The sequence below is a fragment of the Bactrocera neohumeralis genome, unplaced genomic scaffold, assembly GCF_024586455.1.
Source record: "Bactrocera neohumeralis isolate Rockhampton unplaced genomic scaffold, APGP_CSIRO_Bneo_wtdbg2-racon-allhic-juicebox.fasta_v2 cluster09, whole genome shotgun sequence".
Taxonomy (NCBI): domain Eukaryota; kingdom Metazoa; phylum Arthropoda; class Insecta; order Diptera; family Tephritidae; genus Bactrocera; species Bactrocera neohumeralis.
This window is the reverse complement of record NW_026089622.1, coordinates 14,638,647-14,654,075: the sequence shown is the minus strand read 5'-3', so window position 1 is coordinate 14,654,075 and position 15,429 is coordinate 14,638,647. Positions and strand designations below refer to the sequence as shown.

Here is a 15,429-nt window from a genome sequence, read left to right as displayed (position 1 = left end):
TGCTGTTTTGCTGTAATTATTGCTTACGTTATCATTATAGAGTATACAGAAATAAGTACTAGTAAGTAAGAATTCGTATATAAAATAAATAAATGTATAAAATAAATGTGCCTAATAAAGAAAGTTGAGTTCAACATCACTATTCAAAACAGCGTGTTATTAATCATCTGGTGGCAACCATTAACTTATATAGGCAATTGGCAATTTAAATACACGTATGTATTTTATCAACTTTAATATCGGTATTTTGATACACCGTATTAAATTTTAGTATCCGTTTAGATGAACTCTTTAAAGTTATAACAGAGTTATAATTAATAAACCAGTTTTTAAACTTACATACATATATATGTACATGCATATAAATAAAAGGTGGAAGCGATACACTTACCCTTTCACGCATCAAGGGAATTTTGGGGGAGTGTATTTATTTGTGGCTTGCCCTAATGTTTGTTTCCTTATGCTTCTTATCCCACTGCTCTTCGTATGCTCCTATTATCCTGTGTGCTTATGTAAGTGCGTTTGGGTATGTTGTCTTTGTTTTTATTATCCGCGCCCGGTGGTGTGATTTATTTAGTTTCGCGCCCGCTGTTGTTGTTGTTTTTGTTTTCGTTTAGTCTTCCTTTTTTTTTTTTGATGGGTTTTTGTTCGCTTCAATGTATAGATGTATACATACATATGTATATGTGTTCATATATCCGAACTGTGTTGCACTCCTCTAACACTTTATAATATGACAATTTTTTTTTATTTATGATTTTTAGGTATTTTTCACCCCACTGTTTTCTAATATTTTTTCCACTTTTATAGTTTTAAAAATATGTGTATTACTCACCACACTTTATTTAATTAAAAATTTTTATTATTATTATTTTATTATTATTATTTTTTTTTTTGGTTTTCTTTTTTAAGGTGCCTTTCTGTAGGCTCGAAGGACCATGTTTTATTAACTGGTGAACTCACCTTTATTTCCGAAACTCACTTGTTAGTCTAAAAGAGACAACGCACAGAACGGGTTTTTGGATTTCAAATTCACAATTCTATTTTATTTCCGAACTCACTTTTTGTTATAAAAGAAATAACGCACAGCACAGGGTTTTTTTGGATGTGTAAATTTCGTAATTATATTTTATTTCAGAATATTCTTAAACGTTATAAACTGATCGTATACCTCAATCGGCGGCGGAATCAACAAACGATGATGGACGTGGAAACAAAAAAGGAAGAAAATATGCTGCGAAAGGGTATGCGCAAGTGTCATGAGTGTTGGCTCGTACGGAAGCAATAAGCGAAGTGAAGGTGGCTGGAGTTGTATGTCCCTTTTTTTTTGAAAGTTGTGGTGTTCTAGTTGATAGTGTGGTGTCATATTTGAGTGTATTGGTGTGATGTGGAAGGTGAGTGGTGAGTGAAGCGTGCTGTTCGTTTATGATAATTTTGTCTGCCAATGTGGGGTGGTGAAAGGTGATGTAGCTGTGTTTCATGACGGTGTAGACTGAGAGTCATTTAGACATTTTTATTTGCATAAATGTATATAGTTGAAACAAACACAGCAAGGAGACAAAATTAAATAATACAACGAAAATACAATGAAATGAATATGTAGGTAAATGTTCACTATAAAATATTCGCTCAGATTGACATTTTTTATTAATATTCACTTATATTAATGTTAACTTTTGATAATATTCATGTTTCTGTATGCCTGGAATACAAAATTCATTCTTATCGCAAAGAAAAACAAGCAACTGAAAATCAGCTGATTGTACGTTGGTCAACCGTGACGTAGATGCGCAGAACGAACAAAATTTGAACTCGTCATTGCGCAATCTTGTTTCTATCAATCTTGCTTGCAAATTATACGGACAATACTTCTTCATCTTATTAAGCTGTGAAGTGGTGAACACAATGAGCGCGACTGACTGCAAACGACATCTGTCAAATATTAAAATACACACGTTCTTATGGACACAGTTATTTTGACAGCTGCACGACTATACGACTGCAGGCCGACAGTTGTCGCTCTTGCTAACTTCAATATATCTTTATATTTGCCAACGGCAGTAGGACGACAGTAGAGTTAACAGTAGAGAGATGAGATAGAGTGGCGATGCCACTAATATGTAAAATGTCATTTGTAATAACAATTGATAATTTAAAGCAAATAAATTTACCTATTTACTTATTTTTTGCATAAAAAATTTCACTTTGAACAAAATATTAAAATTTCATTGAAGTGAAAGGTATTAGTATGGCCACAACGAAATTGTGTACATACAAAATGGACAACTACGTTGTTTTGTGTACATGCCGGCCATTGCTATGTCGCTGCCTTCTTACAAATGTTCATGTAGTAGGATTCACGACGCCATTTTCAGTTCACTGTCGTGCTGCTGCAGTCTGTCGCGCTCATGAGAGGAATTGCTTCCAAAAAAGTAAACAAAAAGTAGCAAGAAGAATATAGCATAAAAGAGGATACAAACATACTCGGTTTCTTTTTACACGGATTTGAAGTTACACGGTTGAAAAAAAATTTATTTTTGTAAAAAAACTTTTAATCTAGTACGGTTTCAAACTCACTGTCTTGTAATTATGTGTATTTTTACCACACTTAGTACCATTGCTGAAATGAACATACACAGTAGTAACTGCGAAATTCCCTTATTCGATAACTCTTCCTAACACATTTTGTTCGCATGATATTTATATTGCTGAAATGGATATAACCAGCGATAATATACCGACTTTAGTCCAGTTCGTCGCAAACAAAGGCGCTTGTTATCAAGTAGTCATGACATAGATAAATTGATCAGAATCTCTTTTCTTGCTCTCTCGCTTGTCAGCTGGCAGCGAACCCTGATCTGTTTTCTGAGCTGGCAACAAAACACAATCAGGGTCCCGTCACCCAACAGTTAGTGAAAAAGGCGGGATGCCAGAAGAGCAGCGCTAAAACGAACTGCCAAAATTAGTGCGTTGTTAAAATTTTGTAAAATTAGATGTCAGTATTGTGTAAAATTATTTATATATATGAGTGATATAGGCCTACTGAGGAATCGAGCACTCAAAAAAATATCGGTAACGCGCTATTTGCATACCTCAGTGGTAATGTGGAAACTGCAAAATGCCCAAAAGTTGTTTATAAAATGCCCAATTAAATATTTTTCAGCAGTGGCATCATTGGCAAATGTTATCAAAAATGCGAGTTTTGACAGCTCTCTCTCGAACCAAAGTTATCTATGGTCATGAATAAGATGATACGAAACTCTTTGATTCGAGATAGAGCTGTCAAAACTCGCATTTTTTATAAAAATTTCTAATAATGCTACCGCTGAAAATTACTAGATTGGGCATTTTATATTAAACTTTTGGGTGTTTTGCAATTTTCACACTACTATATATATAAACATGATAAACCAAAACAATTCATAAAAAATATTACAATTTGTATGCTAGTACTATTAAGTACGCAGATATGTAAATACATTTTGAATAATTTATGTAACTATTTAAAATAAGTAATAAACAGAAAAACAAAACAATTCATAAAAAACGTCACATATTCAAGAGAAATGTATACCTAATTACTATAGCTTAAAATATAATTTACATATACAGGATATATATATATTCTGACCACAAACTTCGTAATTATTGAAATTTCCGCTAAATTTTACAAAACACTAACTTAAAAACTTTGAAAATGCATATATAAATGTATACTAATTTACATAAAAATTTATCTTCGCACAGTTTAATGAAATTACATTCCACTGACAGTTAATTATAGCGGTTCTCCATCGCTGTCAAATAATCGGGGAACGCGTTTGAGAGAACAGTGAGAGCCAATACGAAAGTTTCGTATCATCTTATCCATGAAGTAGTGACGATAATTATGTAGCTATGTAAATATTTGTTTCCTTATTTGTATTATAATTTTTCTGTTCTTAATTCTGGATTAACTGATTTCTTTTGTTTTTTGCTTGCTCTACCAATCACCTGTGTGAATTATGTATTTTAAGTTTTAATGCTCAATAAAATGCCATATGAACATACAATTTGTATGCATATATGAAATTTTATAGTTTTCAACATTTTGTGCACTGTTTTTCGAAGTAAATATAGGTCTTTATTTCATCTTACACAGTTTTCAGATGACATGGAACGGATCCCCCATTTTACTACAGGAAACGCCTCTTTTAATACACGGTTTTTTTTACACGGATTTCTGAGGAACGTATCTACCGTGTAAAAAAAAAGAGTTGGGTGGACCTACATACAAATATATAAATATATACATTAGCGCTTTACCGCATATTTCTAAACGCGAGTACACAACCGCGAATACATAAACGCGAATTTTTTATATATTGCCGTATATTTTCAAATGCTTGTAGACCTATAAACATAGGATACAATTAAATAAGACATATTAAGAAAATAAATAAACGGTGCGGAAAATCGGAAATCGAACATTGGTTGAAAAATTAAATGTATTATTTCATACTAAGTACCTTTGTACATACATATACATACATACATATATATTCAAAGTCCAATTTGGCGATTTCCGACATATTTATATTTATACCTTGAACAGGGTATAATGTAAGTTTGTCACGAAGTTTGTAACACCCAGAAGGAAGCGTCGGAGACCCTATAAAGTATATATATAACTGATCAGTATGTTGAACTGAGTCGATTTAGCCATGCCCGTCTGTCTATCTGTCCGTCCGTCTGTATATATACGAACTAGTCCCTCAGTTTTTAGGATATCGTTTTGAAATTTTGCAAACGCCATTTTCTCTTCAAGAAGCTGCTCATTTGTCGGAAATTTGACATGGATTACTACTTAAGGTAATAACATAATCTCCGAAAAAATTGTTCAGATCGGATTACTATAGCATATAGCTTCCATACAAACTGGACACATAGTTACTAAAAAAAATACATCTGTAAAGGGTATATTAGCTTCGGTGCAGCCGAAGTTAACGTTTTTTCTTGTTTATTTAACGCATACTATATGCACATAACATCCATACGTATGTAGAAAGGATATTGACTTAGTATAGTAATAAACCCATAAACAATATTAAAAAAACAACGCAAGTGAATACAAACGCGAGAACTAAAAGCGATAAACGTGTTCTAAAACTATTTTTCGAAACTAGTAACTCTTATTTATTGAAAAGAGTTTTCGGTACCGCATTCCTTTATTATAATAAAATACACATATATTTTCCTAATTAAAATTTTCTGCACGAGCACAGATTCAAAAGAATTTAAAGCAGAATTCTTAAGAATTCCAAAAATGATTACTGATGACAAAAGTCTATGTACACCTGCAGAAGCTACACACTTGAAGCAGGATGCAACAAAGCAAAAAAGGAGGATAGACATTTCGTATAGTAAATTCATTTCTGAGAGTGATAGCTTAATTAAATACTGCACTCGATTTGCATCTTCACCGATTCAGGGCAACTCTGAATCGGTACTAGAAATAAAAAATAAATCTATTGACAATTTTTGGACACACCTCCAAGCTGCATACGACGCAATAGTAGAAACTGATGTTTCAGATCTACCTGAAAATTTCAAATCCTCGGCTTACGCTAAACGGCTTAGACCAGTAGAAAGACACAAAAGCAATGATATCAAATCAAATAAAATTTATAAAACCAATTGCACCTACTCCCACCAGTAGAGTAGAGCTATCACAATTGCAAGCCCAAGAGACAAGCTTAGGCATTCATCTCAAAGTGCCAGCGTGTGATACGGAAATATTTTATAGAGGTTATGAACAATGGCCGTTCTTCCGGGACAAGTTTACAGCCGTGTACATCAACCATCCAAAATTATCACAAGTGCAAAAATTGTATCACCTCCGATACAAAACTAAAGGTCAAGCAGGCGTAATAGTGAAGCAGTTCGCATTAAATGACGATAATTTCAATTATGCTTGGGAAGCTCTAAGATCAAAATATGAAAATGAGAGAATATTGGTCAACAAGCAAGTAGTGATGCTAATGAACTTACCTAAAATTCTAAAAGAAACCAGTGAAGAATTCATCAAACTGGAATCCACTTTTTTAAATTGTTTGTCGGTTATATCGACACAAAATATTCCCACACAAAATTGGGATCCTGTTCTGGTAAACATATGTACCGCCGCATTATCAGAAAAATTGTTACTTTTGTGGGAGCAATCGCTCTCATCAAGAAGAAAATGTACAACGTAGCAGCAGATGAAAGATTTCTTAACTACCCAATTCGAAATTGCGGAAAGGGTAGACAAAAAATAGTCAGAACTAAAAACGTTCAAAACGACCTAAATCGAAGCTTCAATAGACCCCAAGCCGGAAGCAACAATCATTTAAACATAAGTTTTTTCAAAACACAATCGTTCACATATGAACATACTTCTTGCGAGCTCGAGCTATGTACGGGAGGGCATAAGCTAAACACTTGCGAGAAGTTTAAAAAATTGAATTTCAATTAAAGGAACAACTTTGTCAGATCAAAGAGGCTTGTCCCACTCACACAATCTCAATACTTGCGAAAGCAAATTGAATTCCGTATATTGCCACAAAAGGCATCATTCTATGTTACACCTCAATAACTTTTCCAACACATGTCAAAGTAGCTCTATCTCAAAAAAAACCACGGGTTTAGTTACAACAGCAATTCCCGAAACAAAAAATCCCGAAATTTGCCAAAAGACACCACGCTGCGCAAAGGCATGAAAAACTCAAACTTTACACAGCGAAAATCTAAGTAGAGTACTACTATCCACAGTAGTTGTCTCCATCGAAGATCGAGGAGATCTGTTCAACCTTAGAGCCCTAATAGACCAAGGATCACAAGAATCATTCATAGCGTCTAGGGCACAAAATAGGCTAAAACTGCCAACAAAGCAAGCCAACTATAAAATTACGTGGAATGGGAACTCAAATAAAATCTGTCCCAGTACCCTAATTTCCTCTCAAGCGGATAAGCGCGTTCAAGCAGAAGCCATAGTCTTCCAAGCTATCATATAGATAGCAAACATTGGCAAAAGGTTACACACCTAAAGTTAGCAGATCTCGACTGCAACACCCCCGCTCAAATAGACCTTCTATTAGGCAGCGATCTTATATCGCAAATTCTACTAGAAGGTGTTGAAAAAATTTCGCAAAGTACCATTTTTGGATGGGTCCTAAGTGGACTAGTTGCGGAATCAGAGACAACAATGACAACTCAAGTTGAGGAAATCTCAAACAAGTACCTCAATTCACAATTGAGAAAATTTTGGGAGTTAGAAGAACTCCCCCCCATTTCAATTACAACACCAGAAAATCAGTATTGTGAAGACTTTTACAAAGCCACAACTACTCGATCAGATAATGGTCGGTATGTCGTACGACTACCACTAAAACAATAATTTCCAGATACACTCGCCTTAGGTCACTCTCTCGCACCTCAACAATACAGCAGTTTCTAAGTATGGAAAAAAACCTACTTAGAAAAGGTGAGCTGAAACAAGATTATGATGGTGTCTTAGAAGAATACCTTCATTTAGATCACTTGGAGGAAGTAAGCCCATGTGAAAAAATCATAAAAGGCAAATATTACTCATTCTACTTGCCACATCATGCAGTAGTAAAGCCTGACTAAAAAACAACAAAAGTCAGAGTTGTCTTCAATGCCTCAAGAACCACTAGCTCGGGGAATTCCCTAAATGATATACTATTTACGGGACCTGAACTGGCGTATATACAAATACGTATTCAATGGGGATGTAGAGAAAATGTATCGACAAATAGTCGTACATAAAGATGATCAAGATTTTCAGCGAATTATTTTCCGAAAATCTGTCAAAAGTCCACTACGCGACTTTAAATTAAAAACAGTAACCTTAGGCGTAAACTGTGCTCCATATTTAGAAATTCGTACTCCACGAACTGGCAGAAAACACAAAGTCAGAATTTCCTCTGGCAACGCAATTGTTAAAAACACAGACGTTTGTAGACGATATCCTGTCTGGAAGCCACAGTCTTCCACTTGCTTACGATACCTTATCGCAGGTAATAAATGCCCTCAATACCGCAGGGTTTTCATTAAAAAATATAACAGCTAATCACCCAAATATTTTAACAAATATTCTAAACAACCATTTGTTGGATACTAATTTCCTTACATTCGAAAAGGAAAGTACAACCATTAAAAAAGATAACAGCTAATCACCCAAATATTTTAAAAAATATTCCAAAAGACCATTTGTTGGATACTAACTTCCTTACATTCGAAAAGGAAAGTACAACAAAAACACTAGGCATCCAATGGAATGCGATATCTGACAAGTTTTCATATTATACTACAGAGTCAATATCCGCATTATCCGCCATAACAAAGAGACAAATTTTATCCCCGGTGGCAAAACTTTTCGACCCCGCAGGATGGCTTTCGCCAATTATGATACAAACGAAAATTCTGATACAAGAATTATGGCTAGACGGAACCGACTGGGATTTAGTTGAACAAGTGAAATTGAACGACATCTCGCAGATACAAATTCCACGGTGGGTAAACTATTCCCCCGAATACAAAGTGGAACTACACGGCTTCTGCGCCTACACGCCTCTGAAAGGCATATTGTGCCACTATATGTGTGCGTACACAAAGCGATGTCGCAACTACAAGCCACCTACTAGCGGCAAAAGCAAAAGTTGCGCCTCTAAAAACGATAAGTCTACCACGACTTGAATTTGTGGCGCTCTGCTACTAGCAAAACTAGCTTCAATGGTGCGGACCCACTTAAACATGGCGAAACACAAATTATATTTATTTCCGATTCCGAGATATTTCTACCCTGGTTAGAAAATGGTTAACAGAATCTCCCGATTCTTGGCCACAATCGCCCATGCGCAACATACTTGCCCCAGAAAGTTGAAAATCGACACTTATCATGCAACACTGCCCTCCGGGTAGTCGCCTATATGCTCAAGTTTTCAGAGAGACTTAAACTTAAAATAAAGGGAACAACTTGTCCCCATTGCGATGCTTTGACGCACCAAGACTTCCAAAGGCAAAGGTCGCTCTTATCGCATCAACCCAAACACGCTACTTCAGTTGTGATATAGCATTACTAAGAGAATCGAAGCCTCTTGATAAAAAGAGCTCACTCTTAGTTCTAAATCCATTTCTAGACACGAAGGGTCTACTTCGTGCGAATGATCGGCTTTCTAATTCAAGCCTAACGTATAATGAACGCCACCCTATAATCATACCAGAGAGGTGTCCGTTTGCCACTTTATTTATTAGATATATCCACATACTAGTGCTACACGCCGAACATCGTTCCATGCTACCTATGGTCCGCCAAAAGCTGTACATACCCCGACTGAAGGCCCAAATCAAGAAGTGCATTTTCACGTGCACTATGTACAAACGGAAAATGAGAACGCAGCTTATGGCAGCACTTCCACCTGAACACTGCAATTTTGCTCTGCCTTTCACCACCACAGGTGTCGATTTTGCTGGGCCTTTTATGATAAAGGCGTCCATGCTAAGGTTTCCTACCTTCATGAAAGGCTATGTGGCTTCCTTCTTAAACCGTTGGGAAAGAATTAAAATTCTTCATTATGACTTCAGTCGGATGGAGTCATGTGTCACGCAAGTGAGCAAAGTTCTCTGATCGCCATTCACTTGGGAGTGGCCAGAAGCGATTCTTTTACATATGGCTCAAGCAGCTCACGACTTACGGTCTTTGACCAAGTATCCTCTGGGTAGCCTAAGAACATCCGTTTGAAGGCGAGATAAAGGGTTGTGCGCTGGGTTTGGGACCCGCCACGTAACACCCCCAATGAAAGGAAACAACAAGCCTCGGATGATGACGACCATGGCAAACGAATTAAGGAATCCAACACAGGATAACTCTTGCCAACAGGTGCTACTTCGGACTAAATAGCCAATAAAGAAGTAAAGTCCTCTTTCGACGAACAAAAACAGAACTCATAATTCCCGTCCTGCTATATGGTGCATATAAGATTTACGGCCCTTTCCGCGCTGCCCGCTCCGAATATCGCATTCGATGGCGCGAGGAGCTGTATGAGATATATGACGACATTGATATAGTTCAGCGAATTACGCTGGCTAGGTCATGTTGTCCGAATAGACGGAACACTCCAGCTCTGAAAGCATTCAACGCTGTACCCGCCGGGGGAAGCAAAGGAAGAGGAAGACCTCCACTCCGTTGGAAGGGCCAGGAATGTCCAATTGGCGCCACGTAGCGAAAAGAAGAAACGACTGGCGCGCTGTTGTTAACTCGACTATAATCGCGCTCTACCGAATGCCGGCTTGGCCGAATAGAGAGGCTCTACTACGGCTCCGATTGTCGTATTCGCGTAGTCGAACTGCGTACACAATCGGGAAGGCTAACCGCTGATTGTTAAAGTACATTAAATTCTGTTTAAGTACATGTTTTCCATTAGATAGATAGATAAATAATTGAGGAATGCACCGCGACCTATGGTCTATTGTGCCCTCTCCTAATTCAAAGGGACTCACTAAGCCCCAGTATATTGATGAAGTCCAATAACCTACTGGGTGCTAGTGAGGCGATGTGATCCCTATTAGGAAACATGGATCCTAGGACCTTTAACCTGCGTCTACAGACTGCTGTGCAGTTGGTTAGCAGGTGTTCCGGTGTTTCAGGCTCCCTGTCGCAAAACCGGCAGTTGGCGCAAGCTGATAGACCCATGTTAAATAAATGTCTGTTCAGTTTGCAGTGGCCGGTGTGGTAACCTGAGTTTATTCCTTGGGAGGTTGATTATTGATTTGAACCTATTCCGGTTGTACCCCCCAATTAGCAACTTAGCATGTCGCATACCATGCGCTTGTTGCCAATTCCTTTCTCTGTCCACTCTTTCTTCCTTACGGAGCAGCTCCTTTACGGTATGGGGGCCGACCCCGGTGAATGGTTTGGGCTCTACCATATTGGTTGATGCTGCAGAGCGGGCGAACTCATCAGCCAGTTCGTTGCCGGCTATTCCTCTATGACCAGGCACCCAAATTAGGTGCACTTGGTTTCGTTCAGCTAGGCTATTCAGCCGTTCTCGACACTCCTGCACTGGTAGCGATTTGATCTCGTAGGAAGAGATTGCTTTTAGTGCCGCTTGACTATCGCTGAGTATGGTTATTCGCTCATTGCGGTAGTTGCGATGGAGGTTTATCTCTACACCCCAACTTATGGCAAAGACCTCTGCCTGAAAAATGCTCGGAAAGCTAACCATCGGTATGGAGAGTTTGGTGCGTGGACCCGCGATCCCTGCCCCAATTCCCTCCGACGTTTTCGAGCCGTCGGTGTACCACTTCAACGTACTTTCCCTCAGCATTAGCTCAAGAGTGGAGTTCCACTCATTTTTATTGCCGAGGGTAACCTTGAACTTCTTCGTGAAGTTAATTGTTTTGGAAATGCTGTCCTTCTGGAGGAGGGCTATTATAATATTACCACTTATCACCCCCATCCTCTGGGACGAGATTACCTTACCTTTGCCACACCCCTCTGCTGTCATTTGCAGAAGTGAGTGCTTGGCTACTTGACCGATCACCAAATGAGGAGGTGTGAGTTCCATCAGGACCTCCAAAGCTGCCGTAGGGCAAGTACGCATTGCGCCCGTCATGCAGACACAAGCTAGTCGCTGTAGCTTCGATAGTTGGGTACCCACCGAAGCTTGAGACGCTGTTGAGGCCCAGGACACCGCCCCATACGTGATTATCGGTCTCATAATCATGGTGTACAATAGGGTGGGTCGATTCCGGATTTTCACCTTGCGCTGTGGCGCGCCGCATTTTCGCTCGTATCTCGAGAACGGTTCGTCCTACGGCCATGATCACATATACCATTTCGGTAGCAAATAACTTTTCTTTCATACATTTTGCCATGAGATGCGTATTTCAGGCGCTAGGTAGACAATTTCACGATTTTAGGCGAATTTCCGAAATTCCAAGGCCGGAGTTGGGGTTGAAGATGCAATCCGATCTCAAAACAAAAAGTTGCATTGGAATCAGGAAGTACTAAGGCAACTTTTCCGCACTATTAGAAATCCCGAATCGAAAAAAGCCCGGAATCGACCCACCCTAGTGTACAACCACCTTACGATCCTTGGCTTACAGCCCCAGGATTTACCCGCCAGCCGATTGCGAACCATTAATGCCTTTGTTGCTTTTACCAGGGTCTGGTGCACATGCTGTTTCCACCGCAAGGTTGAGTCCAGCGTAAGACCAAGATATTTGACCCTGCTCATCATCTCGACCTCTCTACCAAGTGTGAGATTCCTGAGACGGGTAGCGACCTGCGTCTCGTAAATGGAATTACTGTCGTCTTTGAGGGGTTGATTCTTAATTCAACTCCACTACACCACCTCTTTGCTACGTTTAGACCGCGTTGTACTAGGTCGCAGAGATGGTCCTCAAATTTACTTTCTACTGTGGTCTCAGCAATTCTGGTGCGCAGTACGGCCTCTATCAATCTACGCACCGGTGCTGCCACATTCCTTCTCTCCAGTGCCCTGGCTACACTCCTGTGAAATGTGTTGTCAAAAGCACCTTCGATTACCAGTGGCTAAATGAGCACCTGACCCCCCTCTTAATATAATCAAGCTACACCCCACTCATACACACCATACTCAACACGACTACACCATCTACATCATTTACATCATAGTCCACACATCTACACCATATTCACATCCACATCTCATATTCAACACGTCATCATTTCATCATCATCTACACCACACCTTTCACACCACACATGAGGACACCAAACACAAGTAACAAAAGGGACTGGCAGACGGCGCCAGCCTCTCTTTTGATTACGATCCTCATATACGCATCGATTGCCATCTCGTCGCTTGAACTTTCGGAATCCTCTCCTTCACTTTCGTCGCTATTCAAGGGGTGAGTTCGCGGGTTTGATACCCACTAGTATATGGTTTACATCGCACGTTTCTATGGTCCTTCGAGCCGTACCGGACGGCACTATTGATAACACAAATAATATATCGGTCACGGTGACGCGTTAAAAGTGTGAAAAAAAAATTGGAAAAAAAAACACAAAATAACATATCGGTCACGGTGACGCGTTAACTAAATAAAATAAAAGTGTGAAAAAAAACCGGTGTAACAAAAAAAATTAAAAAAAAAACAAACCGTTTGTGATACGGTTGAGAAAGCTGTTGAAAAAATCGGAAAAAAACCCGTTGGTGAATATTGAAAAAAAAAAAAACCGGTGATTAAAATTGTGGAAAACCAATTAGATGAGATGACACAGTTTTAGCAGTTACAAACAAATAAACCGTTGTGAAAAAAAAAACAAAAAAGCCGGTGGTGACACAGTAAAGCAAAAAACCGTGTTGTCGATACATACATACATATATATACATATGTACGTGCATATACCTCGGTGGTGACAAAATTGGAAAACAAAAAAAAAAAGGAATATATTAAAAATAAAATTTCATACGCATGGGAAAAGGTGCGGCTACAAAAAAACAAAACGAAAGTGTGGTGGCAAAGAGTGTAGTGTGGAAAATAATACGCATACAATACATACATATATGAATGTAAGGTGACAGTGAGTGGAAATATAACCCACAAGGAAAAAAAAATAAAAACTAAAAAGTGTGGTGACAGAGTTCGTTATAGTGAGAGAGATCAGAGAGAAAAATGCAGTGACATATAACCTACAAACAAAAGGAATAAGATATACAAAAATACAAGCTACGACACCAGCAACAAAAGGATTGGAGAACTGGAGAAGCAAGAAAACCAAGGACAGGCACAATCCTAAGCAAAGCACAAGCACCGGCACACACTCAGGCACACACACATAGGATACATACATACGTAAACTCACAATATCCCCAAAAGCCCCTGGCGGAAAGCAAAGTGAGTTGTATCGTTTCATTTCAATTTTTATACTCTCGCAACAATGTTGCTGAGGAGAGTATTATAGGTTTGTTCACATAACGGTTGTTTGTAAGTCCTAAAACTAAAAGAGTCAGATATAGGGTTATATATACCAAAGTGATCAGGGTGACGAGTAGAGTCGAAATCCGGATGTCTGTCTGTCCGTCCGTCTGTCCGTCCGTCCGTGCAAGCTGTAACTTGAGTAAAAATTGAGATACCATGATGAAACTTGGTACACGTATTCCTTGGCTCCATAAGAAGGTTAAGTTCGAAGATGGGCAAAATCGGCCAACTGCCACGCCCACAAAATGGCGGAAACCGAAAACCTATAAAGTGTCATAACTAAGCCATAAATAAAGATATTAAAGTGAAATTTGGCACAAAGGATCGCATTAGGGAGAGGTATATTTGGACGCAATTTTTTTGGAAAAGTGGGTGTGGCCCCGCCCCCTACTAAGTTTTTTGTACATATCTCGGAAACTACTACAGCTATGTCAACCAAACTCTATAAGGTCGTTTCCTTCAGGCATTTCCATATACAGTTTTAAAATGGAAGAAATCGGATAATAACCACGTCCACCTCCCATACAAAGGTTATGTTGAAAATCACTAAAAGTGCATTAACCGACTAACAAAAAACGTCAGAAACACTAAATTTTACGGAAGAAATTGCAGAAGGAAGCTGCATCCAGGCTTCTTTTAAAAATTGAAAATGGGTGTAGCGTCGCCCACTTATGGACCAAAAACCATATCTCAGGAACTACTAGACCGATTTCAATGAAATTCGGTATATATGTAATATTTTCTTAACACCCTGATGACATGTACGAAATATGGGTGAAATCGGTCAACAACCACGCCTTCTTCCAATATAACGTTATTTTGAATTCCATCTGATGCCTTTTCTGTATAATACGAGTATATACATTAGGAACCAATGATGATAGCGGAATAAAACTTTACAAAAATACGGTATTTGAAAAATATGTAAATGACGTATAATGAAATCTCGATTATCACTTTATCATGCGAGAGTATAAAATGTTCGGTGACACCCGAGCTTAGCCCTTCCTTACTTGTTATTTTATATGTACACACATATGTATGATTTTATATCAGAAAATTAAATCTGCGGTCTGACCAAAATTCCGGTCGGAAAAGTATTTGAAAACCGTTTCCAAACTGTTTTCGGTATTCGGTTTATTTTACGGTAAAAACCGAAAAACGCTAACAAAGCAGTTTGGTACTGTATACAGCGGAGGAGTGATTGCCGGTAAATGCGTACCGTTGTGTTATAACACAAAAATCATCCCAATAAAAAAAAAAAAAAAAAACGTTCAAGTATTTACTTGCAGTAATTTCCAGCAATACCCCTTATAATTAATCAAGTATAAGCAGGATTATAACAGGAAAATAAGCTACGGCAATCACAAGGAAAAAAAATAAAAAATCAATCAAAAGCATATGCGCAAATAAAATTGTATA

The 15,429-nt window shown here is 38.4% G+C and overlaps 1 long non-coding RNA gene across 2 annotated transcripts in view; it reads right to left on the bottom strand.

Annotated features, from left to right (window-relative positions):
- The window catches only part of LOC126764464 (uncharacterized), a 96,940-nt gene extending 95,107 nt beyond the window's left edge, over positions 1 to 1,833 (bottom strand). The window contains exons 1-2 of one of the 2 annotated variants that reach the window (XR_007667993.1): positions 964 to 1,833; positions 392 to 839 (exon numbers count right to left, since the gene is read on the bottom strand). This is a non-coding gene — a long non-coding RNA (uncharacterized LOC126764464). Of the gene's footprint in view, positions 1 to 391 lie in introns of both variants that reach the window. The other variant, XR_007667992.1, reaches the window with a different exon arrangement.
- Positions 1,834 to 15,429: the final 13,596 nt, after the last annotated feature.